Source organism: Chionomys nivalis, chromosome 4 (genome assembly GCF_950005125.1).
Source record: "Chionomys nivalis chromosome 4, mChiNiv1.1, whole genome shotgun sequence".
In the NCBI taxonomy this organism is placed as follows: Eukaryota; Metazoa; Chordata; class Mammalia; order Rodentia; family Cricetidae; genus Chionomys; species Chionomys nivalis.
In genome coordinates this window covers 38,168,129-38,173,150 of record NC_080089.1, presented here as the reverse complement: position 1 = coordinate 38,173,150, position 5,022 = coordinate 38,168,129, and positions in this window count along the sequence as shown.

Here is a 5,022-nt window from a genome sequence, read left to right as displayed (position 1 = left end):
ACTCAATGAGGTGAATTAGATGCCAAAATGAATCTAGTTGAGGACTGAAATCAGTTAAATGGAAACAAAATACAAAGAATCGATGAAGTAAAACACTGGTTCTTCAAGAAAATCAACAAGATAAACGAACCTTATTAAAATGACCACAAGGCAGAGAGAAAATATCCAAACTAATTAAATTAAAAATGAAAATGGGGACGTAACAACAGACACTGAGGAAATCCAAGAAAATCATTAGGTCATTGTTGTAGGAGGGTTCTTAGTTCATTCCCATCTGCTTGACCCCAAAATAATCACACAGAAACCATATTATATGCAATACTGTTTGGTCAATAACCTAAGCATGTTTCTGGATAACTCATATCTTAAATTAACCCATCTCCATTAATCTGTGTATCATCATGAGGCTGTGGCTTACTGGGTAAATTTCTAGCATCTGATTCCCGTGGGGTTTCTCTCTGACTCCACTTTCTTTCAAGCAGCATTCAGTTTAGGTTTTCCTACATAGCTCTATTCTGCTAAGAGAATGCCTGAAACAGCTTCTGTATCCATTAACCAATAAAAACAACACATATACAGAAGGACTTGCCACACCATTTCCCCTTTTCTGTTTAAAGAAAAAGGAAAGTTTTAACTTTAACATAATAAAATTATATATAAAAAAACAGATAGCAAGCAAGAATGAGTTACAATATTTATCTTTTATCATAACTAAGGCAAAGTATAATTATAACTATCTCTTCTTCAACTTCATCAAAAACTCCAGAAAGATATAATATTACCTAAGTAAACAGGAAGTGCATTGTAAGCAACTTCCAAAACTCTAGAATTGACAGAGTCATCTCATTGCCTGGACAGTCACCCAATGTTCTTCTGTATTGTTGGGGTATCCAATCTTGAGTCCACAGGCCCATAGTATCTGGCAGATTTTCCCACGAAGCAGGAAATATCAAAGACAATTCTGCCTATATTGGCATTTGTCAGTGACTTTCTTCTGTGTCTTGCAGAATATCTGACAGACTCTTTTATGAAGTAGGAATCCCCAAAGTATCATCTCACCTTTAGTCAAGTTCAACAATCATTTCTCTGTGGGTCTTGCATGTCCAATTTATACAATATATAACCAAGCAGTATAGGCACGAACAGTTTCTTGCCCAAATGGCTAGCAAACTCCATAAGGAGCCTCTTCGATGCCCATCTTCCTCTTGAAGTAATTGGTGCTGCTAGAAGCAGATGTGTCTCATTGTCATTAAGTTATTAAAATATGCATATGTCATATTCTGTTAGTTTTAAAAGATTTGAAGAATCCCTACCTAACTGAAATATATCTCTGTCTAGAAAACCTAACTAACATGGCTACAAGCTTGACTATTATAGATGACTACTGATTAATTTGTATTTCTTAATTATACGTTACATTTTTAAATGAGCTGCACAAACAAAATACCTTAATCAAGAGCATAAATATACATTTAACAAAATTGACCTTAAATTTGTATCAACAAACCAAGATTCATAGCAATGCAAATCTCTATAACATATGCCCCTATAAATGTAAACGAACATTTATATACAATATTTGGGAATATGGGCATAGTTCATTACAAACTGCTTCCTAATTTGTTGGGTGAAGTATTTTTTGGGGGTGTTGATGGTGACCTTTCAGTGGCCTTGATGCAACAAATGACATGAATATGCTATATTATGATTAAATAGTAAACATAGAGCAATAAGAAAAAAATTAAAAGGTGTAACAAAAATAAGGCCAAATAATATATGGAGGTAGACCTATTAGAGTTACATCTGACTTCCCAATGGAGACTCTAAATGCCAGAAGGGCCTGGACAGATGTCTTGCAGATTCTAATAGACCACAGATATTAGCTCACACTACTATATGCAGAAAAACTTTTGATCACCATTGATGGAGAAAAGAAGATATTCCATGATAAAGTCAAAGCTAAACAGTATATATCCACAAATCCAGCACTACACAAAGCAAAAGAATGAAAACTTCATCCTAAGGAGGCTAAGTAGACCCATGAAAACAGAAAATACATAATTTCCTATTAACAAAATTAAAAGAAAAGGAACTCACACGCAAACACACACATATGCACTCACACATACACACACACTACCACCATCACAAGCAATAAGAAGAAAAAGCAATGATTCATCATTAGTATTTCTGAATATGAATAAACTCAATAAAGAGCTCCCATATAAAAACTCATAGGCTAAAAAAATCCTCTGTTCCCATCTGTTGTTGGACGAAGGTTCTATGGTAATATTTAAGATAATTGTCACTCTGACTACAGGGTAAGCCCAGTTTAGACACCCTCTCCTCTATTGCTTAGGGTCTCATCTGGGTTCATCTCTGTGGGTTCTTGGGCATTTTTCTAGAGCCAGGTTTCTTGCTAACTCCATAATGGCTTCCTCAATCAAGATATCTCTTTCCTTGCTCTCATATCTGTCCTTCATCCTCAACTCCTCTTCTCCCCCATTCTACTCCTTACACCCCTGCTCCCAATTTTTTATCTGATTCCAATTTCCAGGTGGGTCTATATATGTTTTTCTTTGGGTTCACCTTATTACTTAGTTTCTCTAAGATCCTGAACTATAGGTCATTGTCCGTTGTTTATGACTAGTATCCACTTATGAGTGAGTATATACCATATTCATTTTTTTCTGGGGTCTGGGTTACCTCACTCAGGATAATGTTTTCTAATTCCATTCATTTGCATGCAAAATTCAAGATGTCATTATTTTTTTACTGTTTAGTAGTACTCTAATGTGTAGATGTGCCACACTTTCTTTATCCATTTATAAGTTGAGGGGCATCTACATTTTCTTCCAGGTTCTGGCTATTACAAATAATGTTGCTATGAACATAGTTGAACAAATGTTCTTGTAGTATGAATGAGCATCTTTGGAGCACTGGACTGAGCTTCCAAGATCCAGTTGAAGAGTGGAGGGAGTGAGAACATGAACAAGGAATTCAAGACCATGAAGGGGTTCACTCAGACAGTTTGCTTGAGCTAATGGGAACTCACCAACTCCAACTGGACTGGGAGTGAACAAGCATGAGAACAACCAAGCCCCTCTGAAGGGGGTTGACAGCTGGGACAGACTGAGGAGCCACTGATAGCGATACTGGGATATGTCTCTACTGCATATACCAGCTTCATGGGATCCTAGTCTCTTTGGATGTAAACCTTGCTAAACCTAGAAATAGTAGGGAGGGCCTTGGACTTTCCACAGGGTGGAATGCATGGCACTCCCTTAGGGTTGGAGGGGTGGGGAGGAGGGTCTGTAGAGTGAGAGGGAGGGAACTGGGAAGAGGGGAGGGAATGGGAATTTGGATTGGTATTTTTTTTAGGAATAATAAATAAAGAAAGTAAAACAAAACAAAACAAAATCAAAATCCACCTTCTGCTGTATACAGGAAATTAATCTTAACATCAAAGACAGATATTGCCTCTGAGTAAAAAAAGAATTGGAACAAGATTTTCCAAACAAGGGTTCCAAGTAGCAAGGTAGGGTAGCCATTCTAATATCTAACAAAATAGACTTCCAACAAAAAGTAATAAACAAAATCAAAGTATTTTCATAGGAAATAAAAATCCAACAAGATGACAACTCAATACTGAACATCGTTGCCCCAAATATAAAGGCACTCACAACTATATAAAAAGAAAAACAAAAACAAACAAAAAACATTGCTAGAGCTTAAATCACACATCAAACCCCACATAGTAATAGTGTTAGATTTAATACTGCTATGATCTGCTGACCTGGCCTGTTACCTGTGTACCCTGTCCCTTTAAGAGATGAGCCCCTCCCACTCACAACCCTCCTTGTTTGTGGTTTAAGATGGAGCTTATTTGCAAGCTTAATATTGCTTCATTGTATTGGTTTTTATTTTTTACAAAGAGTTTGGTTAGCCGGGCGGTGGTGGCGCACGCCTTTAATCCCAGCACTTGGGAGGCAGAGGCAGGCGGATCTCTGTGAGTTCGAGACCAGCCTGGTCTACAAGAGCTAGTTCCAGGACAGGCTCCAAAACCACAGAGAAACCCTGTCTCGAAAAAAAACCAAAAAAAAAAAAAAAAAAAAAAAAAAAAAAAAAAAAAAAAAGAGTTTGGTTAAAAAAAATCATTGAACATAACACAAATCTCCCTTTCAACAACAATGACAACAAATTATGTTAAACTGGGTAAGGAGATACCAGTAAATATTAAAGGAAGATTAGGATTTCTACCTGTGATCAAACTCAATTTTTTTTTTTTTTTCTGTATCAGTCATGTCATATGATACTTGGGCCAAAACGAACACTTTTTTTCTTTTTATCTTACTCTAAAATGCCTTTGTTGATATCATTCCCTAAGTAAGGACTAGTGTCCCAGAGGCTGTGGTCCTTTAGGACCTCTCTAAATACATTATGTACTCCTGTGTCTTGTTTGCCTATCTCTGCCCTTGTAGACTGTAGAATTCTACAGAGCAGATTATCTGTAATTTTTACCTTTTTATCCTGAAGTTCACAGGAAAATGTATAGGACTTTTAAATTTGTTTTAATGTTAGTCCATATTTATAATCTAAACACACCTACTTAAATCATTATCAGCACATAATTATTAACGGCTGGGTCCACAGGGATCATGGAAAATAGGGACAGATTATCAAAGGCTCTTAAACTAGAAACAAACTTTATTCCAGGAAAACAATACCAGAAACGGAAAAAAATTAAAACAAAAAATATGCATGGAACACAAAATGCTTATCAGCTAGCTGAGATCAGAGCCAGAGATGGATTTTGTAAGGCTATGCCAAAGGCCAATTTCTGAACCCACCTTTTTATAGTAAGGGTCACCAAGCAATAGGACTGAACAAAGGAATGTTTACAATCCCCTGGTAAAACTCAGATACAGATTGCCCTACTTTACAATCTTCATTAACAGAGTTTTTTAGTTAAACTAGTGTTCATACATGATCTATTGTCTTCCTTGGTACTTCTAGGTAGAG